Source organism: Stegostoma tigrinum, chromosome 37 (assembly GCF_030684315.1).
Source record: "Stegostoma tigrinum isolate sSteTig4 chromosome 37, sSteTig4.hap1, whole genome shotgun sequence".
Lineage (NCBI taxonomy): Eukaryota > Metazoa > Chordata > Chondrichthyes > Orectolobiformes > Stegostomatidae > Stegostoma > Stegostoma tigrinum.
This window is the reverse complement of record NC_081390.1, coordinates 4,545,773-4,560,780: the sequence shown is the minus strand read 5'-3', so window position 1 is coordinate 4,560,780 and position 15,008 is coordinate 4,545,773. Positions and strand designations below refer to the sequence as shown.

The 15,008-nt window shown below is 45.2% G+C and overlaps 1 protein-coding gene across 1 annotated transcript in view; it reads left to right on the top strand.

Moving 5' to 3' along the window:
* Positions 1-15,008, top strand: part of LOC125467437 (carbohydrate sulfotransferase 3-like) — a 92,503-nt gene that overhangs the window by 63,435 nt on the left and 14,060 nt on the right. The window lies entirely within an intron of this gene.

Here is a 15,008-nt window from a genome sequence, read left to right as displayed (position 1 = left end):
GCTGGTTGAGAATTCCCAAAAAAGACCTCCCCTCTGCCCTGAGCACTTATTGTATATCCTGTTGCTAGGAGGAAGCTATTCTCTCTGTGCCAATCAGTATCTGCACCCTCTTGATCATTGGCAATGGGACACTCACAATGTCAGATTACCATTTTCCCCTTTTGAACGTTAGTTTTCATTCTTTCTCAGAACAAAACACTCTTATTTTCAACAAAACAGTGCACTGATGATTGGGTGCCAGCAAATTTGGCAACAGCTAACCTGTGGCTGGTAGTTTAATCATGACTCCCCGTGTTTTTGTGATCCTCCCCTTAGTGCTGTAACCACTGTTCATTGAAATGTCATGCTATGCAGTAAATACTAGGAAACTTCAGGTTTTGAGGGACCTCTAGAAGATCCCTAGTACCTAACAGTTTGATGTCTCATCTGAAACGCACCTCCAACAGTGCAGCACTCCCTCAGCACTGCACTGAAATGTAAGACTTGCTTAGGCTGAACTGTCTGTTTAAAACAGCTCAGTGTGACATATAATCTCCAAGTGCAAACAGGAAGTTGGTATGGCCTTTTTCCAGAGCACTGTGTCCAGTTCTGATCATCCTGTCACAGGAAGGATATTATTAACCTGGAGAGGGCCCATGGAGAGTGGAGGGTATGAATGATGAGGACAGGATAGATAGGCTGGGACTTTTCACTGGAGCGTAGGAGGTTGAAGGTTGATCTTATGGAGATTTATAAAATCACAAGGGGTATAGATCAGGGCGTCATTTCCCTTTGGTGATGGATTTCTAGACTTAGGGGACATATGTTTAAGATGAGAGGAGAAACATTTAGAAGAAGACATGAGGGACGATTCTTTTACACAGAGAGGAGTTTGACAGGATGTGTTGGGTCCAGGTACAGTTACAACATTTTAAAAGACATTTGGCTTTGTATGTGGATAAGAAATGTTGGAACGATTGTGGCCCAAGCATAGGCAGGTGGGACTGTGAAGTCACCTGACAAACCAGCTGTGGCCCGAAAGCTTGAGATTTTAAATAAAACCTTTGGGCTATAACCTGGTGCTGTGTGACATCTGACTTAATTTTAAAACAAAGTCACTGCTGTTACATAGGGAACGCTGCACATTCTGAGTGTTATACCTATTTTGAGATGTTTGTCTTCACGTAAAATGCCTGGGCCTAAACAACCGAGACTCCTGATGAAAGGGTGTAAACCCGAAACATCGACTCTCCTGCTCCTCCCGTGCTGCCTGTGTTCCTCCAGGTCCACACTTTGGTATCTCTGACTCCAGTGTCTGCCGTTCTTACTGTTTCCCACTCCTCCAGAACTTTTGTTCTTAGCTCAAAAAGCACCCCTGCTCGCCTGGTCTCCTCTGGCGAGGCCTGACAACTGTCAGTTTAGAAAGTTCCCTCCCATCAAACTCCTCCCTTTGTGGCTGTTAGTGAGTGGGTCTGCTGCAGTCTGGAGTGGGCCCAGCATTGACTCGAGTGGGCCCAGTGCAGTCTCAAGTGTGCCCAGTGCGAACTGGATTGGGCCCACTGCAGTCTCGAGTGGGCCCAGTGCGGTCTCGAGTGAGTTAAGTGCGAATTCGAGTGGGCCCTGTGCGGGCTGGAGTGGACCCAGTGCGGACTGGAGTGGACCCAGTGCGGGCTGGAGTGGGCCCAGTGCGGACTGGAGTGGACCCAGTGCGGGCTGGAGTGGACCCAGTGCGGACTGGAGTGGACCCAGTGCGGGCTGGAGTGGGCCCAGTGCGGACTGTAGTGGGCCCAGTGCAGTCTGAAGTGGGCCCAGTGCGGACTCGAGTGGGCCTAGCACGGACTTGAGTGGGCCCAGTGCAGTCTGAAGTGGGCCCAGTGCGGACTCGAGTGGGCCCAGCACGGACTTGAGTGGGCCCAGTGCAGTCTCGAGTGGGCCCAGCGCGGTCTTGAGTGGGCCCAGCGAGGACTGGAGTGGGCCCACTGCAGTCTTGAGTGGGCCCAGTGCGGACTGGAGTGGGCCCAGTGCGGACTGGAGTGGGCTCAGTGCAGTCTCGAGTGGGTCCAGCGCGGTCTCGAGTCGGCCCAGTGCAAACTGGAGTGGGCCCAGTGCAGTCTCGAGTGGGCCCTGTGCGGTCTTGAGTGGGGCCAGTGTGGATTCGAGTTGGCCAAGCGTGGACTGGAGTGGGCCCACCACAGTCTTGAGTGGGCCCAGTGTGGACTGGAGTGGGCCCAGTGTGGACTGGAGTGCGCCAGTGCAGACTGGAGTGGGCCCAGTGCGGACTGGATTGGGCCCAGTGCGGTCTAGAGTGGGCCCAGTGCGGTCTCGAGTGTGCCCAGTGTGGACTGGAGTGGGCCCCAGCGCAGTCTCGAGTGGGTCCAGCACGGCCTCGAGTGGGCCAGTGCAGTCTTGAGTGGGCCCAACGCGGTCTCGAGTGGGCGGCATTGAAAGCAAATATGGGTTACTGGAGGCTTCTGTATCAATGAGATGGGTCTAGTGCTGACTCATGGCTGCTCAGTGGCGAGTTTGGGTTCCTGGTGGGCATCTGTGTCCAGCGCAGATTCATGGGGGCGGTGACGAAGGCACGTTTGGGCCCAGTGCATGACCCTGCATCATTGGTAAGGTGGGCCCAAAGCAGACTCAGGGCAGTGGTGGAGTCGAGTTTGTGCAGGTCCAGTACCTAGTATCATCTACGTTGGCGAGTTCCAGTGAGGACTTATTGTGGCGATGGCGTCAGTGGAGGTGAGATGGTGTAAGAGTGGTAACTTTTGTTCCAGCAAAGGGGACTCGTGCATGGTCACCAGACCCATGGCCCATGGTGGAGCACTAAACAAAATGTGCATGTAAAGTTGGACGCTTTTTATTTGTTTCTTTATTTTTCTACTTTATATTCCATGTTTTGGTTTGTTTTTCTGTGCTTCAAATGGCACTGGAGGGTTGCGGCACTATAAACAGATTTTACAGCATCTTGTAACAAGATGTACTTCACAATAAATAAACCTAATAAGTTTCCTAATTGCTTTCAGTCATTGTCACTCTGAGCTGCATGCTGCAGATGTGGAATCTCAGAGACCATTCACACTGGAAATGATGTGTGAGTAAAAATCAATATTAGACTTGAGGTAGTTCAGGGATGATGTCAGGAAATCCTTCTCCATTCAAAGAGAAATGAGAATTTGGACCTTTCTGTCTCCGAGTTGCTGAAGCTGGTGTAGGGGAGTGGCGGAGGGTGACAAAAAGCTTAAAAATGATAGACTTTGTTAGAAAAAGATATTAAAACTAATGGAACCAGGGCAGGTGAAGGAGTGAAGTTACAGATTTACCTTGATCTAAGTGAATGGTGGAACAAGTTCAAGGGGACTGTATAGCCTATGATAAGGAGAAACCAAGCCTCCAAAGAGCTAAAGGTCAAAAAACATTTCATTTCCTGCTGAGGAACTGGAAAGACATTCTAAAATTCCTCATCATGCTGTGGAGCAGTTCGTGGAATTCCCAGATCGGGCCAAAGGGCCTGTTTCTGTGCTGTGTCACTTTACAATTCAATCACTGAAGATCCCAGAACTCCAACTTTGCAAAGGCACAGAGTGTGATTTCGAAGTCTGCTTGTGTTTATGGATGTATCTCTACTCCTTCACCTCATTCACTCACTGTCTAATGGATGGAAGCCGGAGCTAAAGAATAGAGCAGAGACATGGAGACAGGGGACGGCACGGTGGCTCAGTGGTTAGCACTGCTGCCTCACAGTGCCATGGAGCTGGGTTTGATCCCAACCTCGGGCCACTGTCTGTCGGGAGTTTGCACATTCTCCCCGTGCCTGTGTGGGATTCCTCTGGGTGCTCGGATTTCCTCCCACATTCTAAACATGTGCAGGCTAGGTGGATTAGCCATGCTAAATTGCCCGTAGAGTTCAGGGAGGTGTAGATTATGTGGGCAATTGGGAGGGGTCTATTTGGGATGCTCTGAGGGTCTGTGTGGACTTGTTAGTCCGAAGGGCCTGTTTCCATACTGTAGGGATTCTGTGATTCTCCCATTGTCTGTGTGGGTTTCCTCTGGGTGCTCCAGTTTCCTCCCACAGTCCGAAGATGTGCTGGTTAGGGTGGATTGGCCATGCTAAATTGCCCATAGCATCCAGGGATGTGCAGGCTGGGTGGATTGGCAGCAGAAAATACAGGGTTACAGGGATAGGGTGGAGGAATGGGTCTGGGTGAGATGTTATTTGAAGGGTTGCTGTGGCCTGAATATCGGGATTTTATAACCACATTGAAAAGGACCTCATTCCCCACCTCCTCAGGGAACCCGGTGCAGGGATCTATGTGGAACTGTTGGACTGCAGCTCATTGATGCTGCTAGCAATCTCCATCAAAACTGCTGTGGAACCAATAGCTAAGAAGATGGCTGTCTTGAAGTTGGAACAGAAATAACTCAGTCACCATGGAAACGAAGCCCTCAGTGGATTTATGTAGACGCATTACCATTAGGAAGAAATCTTGGCTGATGACTTGGCTTGCAGCATCAGATGCTTACAGAAGAGAACATACTGAGCTGGAAATAATTGGATGCCCATGTGTGTTGTCAACTAATCCGGTCATTATAGCTCCACGGCCCTGGATCCAAAGGTAGGGTGGTTTTCCTCTCTCCCCAGACTGAGCTGCTGTGATACGACCACACACTGCATCAGTTTTAGGTTGTGCAGCAGGAAAAGCGCAATTTGTCCTTCATTCCATGGTACAAGTGATTCAGGAGTCAGAAACATAGAAAATAGGAGCAAGGGTAGGCCATTCAGCTCTTGACCTGCTGTGCCATTCAGTATCACCATGGCTGATCATCCAGTTCTGTATGCTGTCCCTGCCTTTAGTCCTCAAAGCAACTTCTAACTCCTTCTTCTAAAACATTCAATATTTTGGCCTCAACGGCTTTCTATGGCAGAAAACTCAAAAGACTCCCCACTCTCTGAATGAAGACATTTCTCCTCATCTCAGTCCTATCTGGCCTGTCCTGCATCCTTAAATTCTGGACTCTTCGGTCATTAAGAATATTTTTACTACTTTTGTCCAGTGTTTATCTGTGAAAAGTTTTCCAGGTCTGTGTGAGATTTGTCCTCATTTGATTTTAAGTGCAGTGTGTCAATAGCTGGTCTGCCAAGAATAAATTTGTGGTCATTGAAATCTCTGCTGCTGATGTCCTTACTCGCAAAGTCTCATTCCCCACTCTTCCCTGTGCTCAGTTACCTACACTGGTTTCTGTCTAAACAACATCTTGATTTTAAAATTTCATCTTTGTTTCCAGACCTCTCCAGGCCCCTCTCATGCGCCAGACTCTGTGACGAGGCCTTAAAACCCTCCAAGATATCTGTGCACCTCTCATGCTGGCCTCTTGAGAATCGCCAATTTATACCACTCTTCAATTTAGCAGCCATAATAAAGGCCAACAGGCGTTGTGGTAGTATCCCTAACTCTGGGCTAGGAGGTCTGGGTTCAATTCCCACTTGCCTGAGGTGTGTACCATTATAATATTGGACATTCCAAGCAAGGGAACCATGATGGACCAAGGGGCTGATGAGTGGCAGATGGAGTTTAATTTAGATAAATGTGAGGTGCTGAATTTTGAGACCGCAAATCAGGACAGGATTTATACACTGAATGGTATGGTCCTGGGGAGTGTTACTTGACAAAGAGGCTTTAGCGTGCCGATTCATAGCCCCTTGAAGGTGGAGTTGCAGGTCCATAGAATAGTGAAGAAGGCATTTGGTACTTCAGCCTTTATTGGTCAATGAATTCCATAAAGGAGTTAGGGGGTCATGCTGCAGCTGTACATGACATTGGTTAGGCCACTTTTGGAATACTGCATTAAATTCTGGTCTATCTGCCGTAAGAACGATGTTGAGAAACTTAAAAGGGTTCAGAAAAGATTTACAAGGATGTTGCCAGGGTTGGAGGGTTTGAGCTATAGGGAGAGGCTGAATAGGCTGGGGCTATTTTCCCTGGAGGGTCAGAGGCTGAGGGCCGAGCTAATGGAACTTTATAAAATCATGAGGGGCATGGTTGGGGTGAATAGTCAAGGTCTTTTCCTCAGGACAGGGGAGTCCAAAACTAGAGGGCATGGGTTTAAGGTGGCAGGGGAACAATTTAAAAGAATCTAAGGGGCAACTTTTTCACACAGAGGGTGGTGCGTGTATGGAATGAGCTGCCAATTCCACCAGTACACCATTTAAATTACACCTGGGTGGGTACATGAATAGGAAGGGTTTAGAGTGTTATGGGCCAATGCTGGCAATTGGGAGTAGATTAATTTAGGATATCTAGTTGGCATGGATGAATTGGACCGAAGACTCTGTTTCTGTGCTGTGTGACTCTGTGACTTTAAGTTGATTACAGAATGGCTACAGTTGTTGGCTGAGCCTTTTCCATGTGAGCCCTAAGCTTCAGAACTCCCTCTTTGTCTCAGTCTTTCACTTTCGTCCCTTAGGCCAGTCATTAAGACCTTTCTTTATGACCGAGTTTATAGTCATCTGACCCAGTATCTCCTCATGAGTTATTTTTGTATTTCATTTGTCATGCCCCTGTGAAGTGCCTTGAGATGATTTATTACATTAATAATGTGACATAAATGAAAGCAATTGTTGTAGAGTGCTTTGCCGCAAACCTTAGGTTGGTGCTAACTGATCTGGGTGTGTACAGCAAGGGAACTTTGCTTCCTCTGTAGTCCAGTAACCCACAGCACATTGCTGGCAGTTTTATGCTTATTCATTCCTCTGCTTCATGAGGAAGAGATAGTCAACAAAACAGAAAAAGGATCTGGAAGCTTAACAGCCTCTGGGAGATTATGATTTTTAAAAAAAATTAATTCCTTTACATGCCTCTATTAATCTTAAGGTAGAGCACATAGAATTGCCATGCTACATTGCCCATATTGTCCAGGACGTGCACGCTAGGCGCATTGGCCATGGGAAATGAAAGGTTACAGGGATAGAGTAAGGGAGTGGGTCTGGATGGGATGCTCTCTGCTGGGTTTGTGTGGACTCAATGGCCCGAGTGGCCTCCTTCCACACTGCGGGCATTCCGTGATTCTATGAGTACGTTATTACAGTTGAGTTTGACATTGCAGCTGACCCATTTGTCAGTATGGCCCACTGTAATCAATTACAGCAAGTGATTAAGCATTTGACAAACTCCTTCATGGTAGGCAGGGCCAGAAGTTAAGTCACAATGAGTTGGTGGTTTGGATACAAAATTGGCTTGTTCGTAGAATGCAGTTGCGCAGCGGTGTTTTTCTGATGAGAGGTCTGTGACCAGTGGTGTTCCACAAGGATCAGTGCTGGGACCTCTGTTGTTTGTAATGGAATGATTGTTTTTGATGAAAATAGAGGTGGTCTTACTAGTAAATCTTCAGTTGACATGAACATTGGTGAGTTGTGGATGGTGAGGAGGATTGTCAAAGGATACAGCAGGATATGGATCTGTTGGAAAGTTGGATGGAGAAAGGGCAATGGGAGCTTAATCCAGATGAGTGTGAGGTAATTAATTTCGGGAGGCCAAATGCAAAATAACAGGAGAGAGTAAATGGCAGGACTGTAAGATATAAAGAGGGAGCTTGGGGGTGCAAGGCATTGGCTGGATAGTTCACTTAGTCAATGCAAAGCCCCACAGCCAAGTGTTAGCCTCCTCATTTGTTATGTTTAAGGTAATTAGATCACTCTTTAGGCTGGACTGTAGAGGAGAAACTCATTAATAATGTGCAAAATTGTTTGTATCTCTCCATGAGTGCTTGATGGGTGTGGAGTGAAGCCCCAGTCATCAGTGTTGATGGCATGGTGACACTTATTTAACCTCATTCCATCCAGCAGGGACTGCTTTCACCATTTGAAGGTGGCTTGAAGTCTGCCTTTTAGCAGGTTGGGTTCATTATGTTCTCATTCCTTGATCGAAAGGACGTCTGCTGGTCAATTTTGCTCCATATGTGGCAGCAATTAAATGAGCAAGACCCAGATAAAATTATAATTGAAAATTCTTAACATGTTTTGCTGGAATAAGTTGAGCAGGAACATATTGCAATGAGGACAGCTCGAAACTATGGGCTTTTCAAATCAAATTTGCTGCTCCTTTCAGAGACTTTTCGATCATAACAAAATGACACAGAAATTCTTTAGTCACCAGCCTCATTTAACCTGGGCTATTTTCCAAACACCTCAGCTTGTCAAAATGGTTTTAAAAACTCTCTGTAAGGAGACAGCAGACTTGTGTCAACTCTACACCGTGTCAGGCAGGGACTGATAAAATCTAAAGATGAACTCTCAAATGCAATCAATTCGTTGGCAGGAGAACACAAGGAACTGTGTCTTCTCTTGCTTAATCAGATAGCAGTTAATACCCATATCATATTGCACCCTACACTGGAAAGGCCAAACATTTACCTGCAAATAACATGATGCAGGGTAGGAATATGATCTGGGAGCAAGGTTTGAAATACTATCATGCTTATATGAGATCTGTAATCAGTCTGCAGGGTATCATATAGTTTCTTAAAAGCCATGTACTTAAAACATTGTATTTGATGAATTAGCTGGGACCTTTGTCTCGGTCTATTGCATCAGAAACTGTATCCCTTTGCTACGAGTAGGAGTCTTAGGGCTAGGTTTTGCAGGATCTGCATGGATTTGGCAGCTGGAAATGAATGATTGTTGTGGAAAAGGCAGACTTTCTGTCCTTTCTCAGTGCAGTGGGAAAGGAAAGATAGGTCAAAAGTTCCGCAGACCATTGCGTCACCATTCTGGAAGTGGCCATTTCAGAATATCAACCATTTTCAGTGAGATGGCTGTTTTTCTCAAAATCTCAGAGTGATTCATCGAGGCAGGTAGAGTGTAAAAGCTGATTGAACATTGTGTTGTTTCCTTTAAAATCTATTGCTGCAAAAGGATACATTCTGTTGGAGCCTTTTATTTTGCATTTATTTGGATATTTGCATTTGAAATGACTTCCAAATATTATTATGAGTGTTGATTATAAAAGTGGGTTGGAATGCAAAGAGGGGGCACAGGGTTAGGGGATAAGGGAGTGTGTTGGAATTTAGAAGGGGGTTAGTTGATGTACGGTAGGTGTGTGTTAAGGGTTGAGGATGAAAACCTGGCTTTATACAGATGTGAAGAACTACATTTGTGTCTCTGAATCTGGTTGCCTCATCTTAAACCCACTCCCATTACTGCCTCGATCCTGACTCCAGACCGTCCTTCAATCAAGGACAAGACAATCCCACTTTCTGGCTGTGACAGAGGGTAAATTGTGACATCTGCAGAGTTTCCATCCCTGATTCCCACCTCCATGATGAAAATTCCCAACTCCTGATACAGTGACTCCAATGATAAGCCTCAGGCCAAGAGTTCTGCTGTTTGAGAATGAAATGAGGAGAATTTTTCTTTCCTCCCAGGTTCTGTCTCCCCTGGAGAGTCCTGAATACTCAGATATTGAACATGTCCCAGGGAAAGATTGATAGATTTTTCATTGACAAGGGATTTGAGAGGTCGTGTGCCAGGTGAAAGTGCGATTACAGATGAATCATGATCCAGCGGGTTGGTAGAGGAGGACAGAGTGGCTGAGATCACTCATTCCTGCTTCTATTTTCATATATTTACACAAGCTCCAATTTGATTATACCCAAATAATGACTTATCCTGGGATGGTTCTGTTATCACCATCTGTGGAGGTCATTTTGGTCATCTCTTGTTTTGGGGTTGATACAAACTATAGGAAGGCTAGCTGTCAACAAGCTACCTTTTTTTAAATGTTACCTTCCAAATATATAAGGACAAGGCTTTATATCAAGCTTCTAGATAGAAACATCTAGTAATTGCTGCATGATCATATTTCATTGATCATGTAGACTATCTTATGTACAAGACCTGAACTCTTTATAGAATCAGATAGTGCGATAGGGTTAGAGCCGTACACAATGTTCAGACTCTGTGATCAAGCTGGTCCCCACCTACACAACTGACCACAGCAGCAGCTTGTACAGACGGGTTTCTGCCAATCCCACCTGTTTGTGGAAATCCATCACAATGTGGCCAGGTAACAACGTGTCCACTGTTACAAAACCAAACTTCACCACCTTTGAGCTCCAGTGAAATATCATGGAACTCAGGTCGACATTGTGGGCCCTTTGGTTTAAGACCTTTCTATATCCAGGAATCAAATAAAATGTCCTGCACAGACTTGGATTGTTCATTTGACCACAAGACGTAGGGAGCAGGAGTAGGCCATTCAGCCCTTTGAGCCAACTCTGTCATTTAATGAGATCATGACTGATCTCAACTCCACTTCCTATCTTTTTCACATAACCTTTGACTCCTTTCCTGTATCTCAGACTTGAATATTCTTAATGACCCAGCCTCCATAGCGTCCAGTGATAAGGAATTGGTCAGATTTATTACCCCCTGACAGAAGAAATTCCTCCTCATCTCTGTCTTAATTGGGTGGTTATTCTGAGATTATGTTTTCTGGTGATAGACTGTCCCACAAAGGGTTAACAAAACCGCCACACCTAACTCGTCAAATGCTGTGAGAAAATTATCTGTTTCAAAAAGGTCACCCCCTCACTTTTCTAAACGCCAATCAATACATGCCCAACCTACTCAACTCCTTCTCATAAGACAATCCCACCATAGCTGGGATCAACCTGATGAACCTTCTCTGAGCTTCCTCCAATAGTAACATTATCTTTCATTGGGTAAAGGGACCAAAAATGTTCCTTACCTCATTGAAGAGCGAGTTTTTCTTTCAAATCTGAGTTTCTTCGAACTAAAACTGAACACAGTTTTCATCACAGACCTTACCAGAGGCTGATTCCTTAGAGACTAGAACTAGGAGCCACTGGCTCAAGACAGAGTCCCCTCACTTAGGGCTGACATGAAAATGATGCTGCTGTAAATCTTTGGGAAGTTTCCTACAGCAGAAAGTTGGATGTGGGAGACTAGCTGTTTTAAGTTAAAAGGAGAGAGAGAGATTGACTGATTTTTGGGTTCTCAGAGAATTGAGAAATAATAGGATCGTATGGGAAGCTGGAAGTAAGATACAAGATGAGACATCACCTTGTTGAAAGTTGTTGCAGGTTTGAAGGCCTGAATAGTCTATTCCTACCCCCTACATACTGTGTTCTTATGATCAACTGTTCTGTTTCAGGGGAATGTGTGGAGATCATAGAATCCCTACAATGTGGAAACAGGCCGTTTGGCCCAACAAGTCCACACTGACCCACAGAGCATCCCACCCAGACCTATTCCCCTGTAACACACCTAATTCACACAACCCTGAACACTATGGGCAACGTAGCATGGTTGATCCACCTAACCCGCACATCTTTAGACTGTGGGAGGAAACCGGAGCACCCGGAGGAAACCCATGCAGACACAGGGAGAATGTGCAAACTCCACACAGACAATCGCCCAAAGGTGGAATCAAACCTGGATCCCTGGTGCTGTGAGGCTGCAGGGCTAACCACTGAGCCACCGTGCTAATTGTTGGAGACCTGTTTGTTGTTCCTCTGGGGTAGATCAGTTGGAGCTCAAAAATTGAGTTAAGGTGCTTAGGTAGCAGCTTCACAGTGAACCACTACAGCTATTAATCCCAGTGAACAAAGGAAGAACAGTTTTCCTGTTGGTAACATCTTTTCCCAGTCTCATAAGCATTGCTTTAAAGTGGGGTCCATATTGTTGCAAGTGTGAATGAATGTTGTAGCCACTCTGCACACTGCTTACTGATCAGCCTGACTGTGAACCTTGCAGTTCTGAAGAGTCATAGTGGACTCGAAACACTAACTCTCTCTCCCTCACTCCACACATGCTGTCACACCTGCTGAGTTCCTCCAATATTTTCTGTGTTTGTTAGGGGAGCCATCTTTCCTGCATCTACACTGCCTATCCTTTAAAATGTTCCAACACGCTGCTCCTGCATTTTCTGTTTGAATATTTGATCAGCTTTACCTGGTTCTCAATCACTCTTTCACTCTATATAAAAAAAACCGAAAGAACTGTGGATGCTGTAAATCAGGAACAAAAACAAAGTTACTGACTGGACCCAAAATGTTAGCTCTGCTTTTTTTCCCTTTGCAGATGCTGCCAGACCTGCTGAGCTTTTCCAGCAACTTCTGTTTTTGTTCTCTCTTTCATTCCGTCTCTTTGCCTGTGTTTTTTTATTTTCCAAACTTCTGTTTAAATCAATATCCTGTCCACCACTACCACTGACCCATTTTCCTGTCCGTTCCTACTGATTACATTTCAATAAGAGACACATTTAAGAGTTACAGTTAAGAGGCAGCCATTGTGAAAGCATTTCATGGTACTCCTACACTTCTGTATTATAGTACAGGTGACGATGAAGGAATCTATTCTGTAATCTATTGTTTCTTAACCCCTTCACCAAACAGCCAACAACATATACCGCCCCATTTGTTGCTAAACTATACAGTCCTTAGCAATAGTCGGTCTGAAATGTCACATTAGGCCTTTGGAAGGACTGATTATAATCGAGCAGCTAAATGGATATCATCTTCATGATTTGTTTCTAATATATTTCTTCTTTTCCTTGTTTTATCATTCTGCCAATGGGAACAAAATACCCCTGCCGTCATGTTTGCCCTTAGCCTTCATTATTTTCTAGTTTCTAAGTGAGAGACAACGGGACTCAGGAGAGAAGGATGGGATAGTAACTGACTAGGTGGACATTCTGCTCCATTATGAGACATTATGTCTTAGATACAAACCACCATCAAAGCAAATGCTACTGCAATGCCCCACTTCCTCTGTAGTCTCTTCACTGTTGAGCTTTTACATTTGCTGGAGAAGGATTTTCAGTTCTGTTATTTTAGAACCGGTTTCATCTTTTTGACAGAGGGAGTAGCTTACAACATTCCTAAAGTAATCCGGAATACAGCTTTGTCTTCCGTACTGGCTGGGAATTGATCAACACTCATTTCCTTTTCGGGACTTGGGGGAAAAATAATAGTAGGCTCCATGCGTCTGCTGTCTATCCTCTCAGATTGTGGACAAGAAACTGACAAGATCAACAGCTGCGATAGCAGAGTAGGGGGCATGACATAAGATCACCAGCCCCAGGAGGATGTTTTGCAAGATGCACCAGGAATAGGGAGGCACTTACTTCTGACAAAGTCAGAATCTATAAGGGGTTGACCAGCAGGGGTGGGTGCAGATTTGGAAATCGTTGGAAATACAAGTGGGTGAACAAGGCAGAAAAATGTTTACAAGGAGAGCATCAATGATGTGGACAGTCTTGTAGCACAGTGGTAATGCCTGAGGATTGTAATATGCTGTAACAGGTTGATGTTCCTTTTAGCACTGAGAGTCATAACTCAATGAATCTCACCACAGCACCAATACTGAGGAATATAGGGGAGGAATTAAGCACCATCACCATCACCAGAGAAGCGATATTAGCCAAACTAATGAGGGCTAAAGGCAGATAAATCCTCTGGCTCTGAGGGCCTGCATCCTTGGATCCTAAAAGAGATGGCCACAGAGATAGTAGATGCATCAGTTGTAATTTTCCACAAATCATTGGATTCTGGAGAAGTACCAGAGAACTGGAAAACTGCTAATGGGTCACCCCTACTCAAAAAGAGAGGGTGACATTAAGGGAGCAACTGTAGGCCGATCAGCCTAACGTATATTGCTGGGAAAGTATTGGAATCAATTTCCGTAGGAAGTGGGAGGACAATATTTGGAAAATCATAATCTAATCAAGCATAATGGCTTCCTAAAAGACAAATTGTGTTTGGCTAATTTATTAGAGTTTTCTTAGGAAGTCTCAATCAGAGCGGGTAGTGGAGAACCAATAGATGTGTTGGATTTGGATTTCCAGAAGGCATTTGACAAGGTCCTTCATGAGGCGTTAAGTCATAAGAGCCCATGAGATAGTACATTGGTATGGCTAGCGGATTAGTTCACGGGTGGAAAATAGCGAGTGAGATGAGGAGATAACACAGTGTGGAGCTGCAGGAACACAGCAGGCCAGGCAGCATCAGAGGAGCTGGAAAGTTGATGTTTTGGGTCGGGACCCTTCTTCAGAAATTTCCTGAAACATCAACTATTCTGCTCGTCTGATGCTGCCTGGCCTGCTGGGTTCCTCCAGCTTCACACAGTGTTATCTTTGACTCCAGCATCAGCAGTTCCTACTGTCTCTGAGTGGGATAAGGAGTTCCTTTTCAGGTTGGTGACACATGACCAGTGGGTTTCCAAGGGGATCAGTGCCAGGACCACAAACTGTTTGCAACATAAGTTAATGACTTGGAGGAAGGCAGTGAGAATACTGTAACTAGATTAGCAGATGATACAAAAGTAGGCAGAGAGGCAGGCTATGGGAGGGATACAAACAGTTAACAGAGAAATGTTAACAGGTTAAGTAAATGGGAAAATTGTTGGTAAATGGAGTATAATGTGGGAAAATGTGAAGTTGTTCAATTTCGAAAAGAGAACGGAAGAACAGAATATTGTTTAAATGAAGAAAAGCTTCCAGAATGCAGTAACACAAAGGGACTTGGGTATGAAACCACAGAAAGCCAGCACACAAGAGCAGCAGGGAATTAGGAAGGCCAATGCAGTGTTGGTCTTTATTTCAAGGGGGTTGGAGTATAAGAGTGGGGAAGCTTTACTACAACTGGCCAAGGTGCTGGTGAGACCACATCTGGAGTATTGTGAACAGGTTTGCTCCCCTTATTTAAGGAAAGATGCCATTTCCTTGCAGGCACTTTGGAGAAGGTTCACTGGGATGATCCCTGGTATGGAGACATTGTCTTAGGAGCGAAGTTTAAACCGTTTGAGCGGATCTTAGCAGAATGAGAGGTGATCTCATTAAAGATATAGGATTTTTAAGGGTCTTAACAGGGTAACTGCTGAGAGGATGTTTCCCCTCATGGGAGAGCAAGTAAAGTGGCACCAATTTAAGACTGAGATCAGGAGGAATATCTTCTCTCAGAGAGATGTGAGTCTTTGGAACTTCTTGCCATAGAGAGCTGTGGGGGCAGAGTCC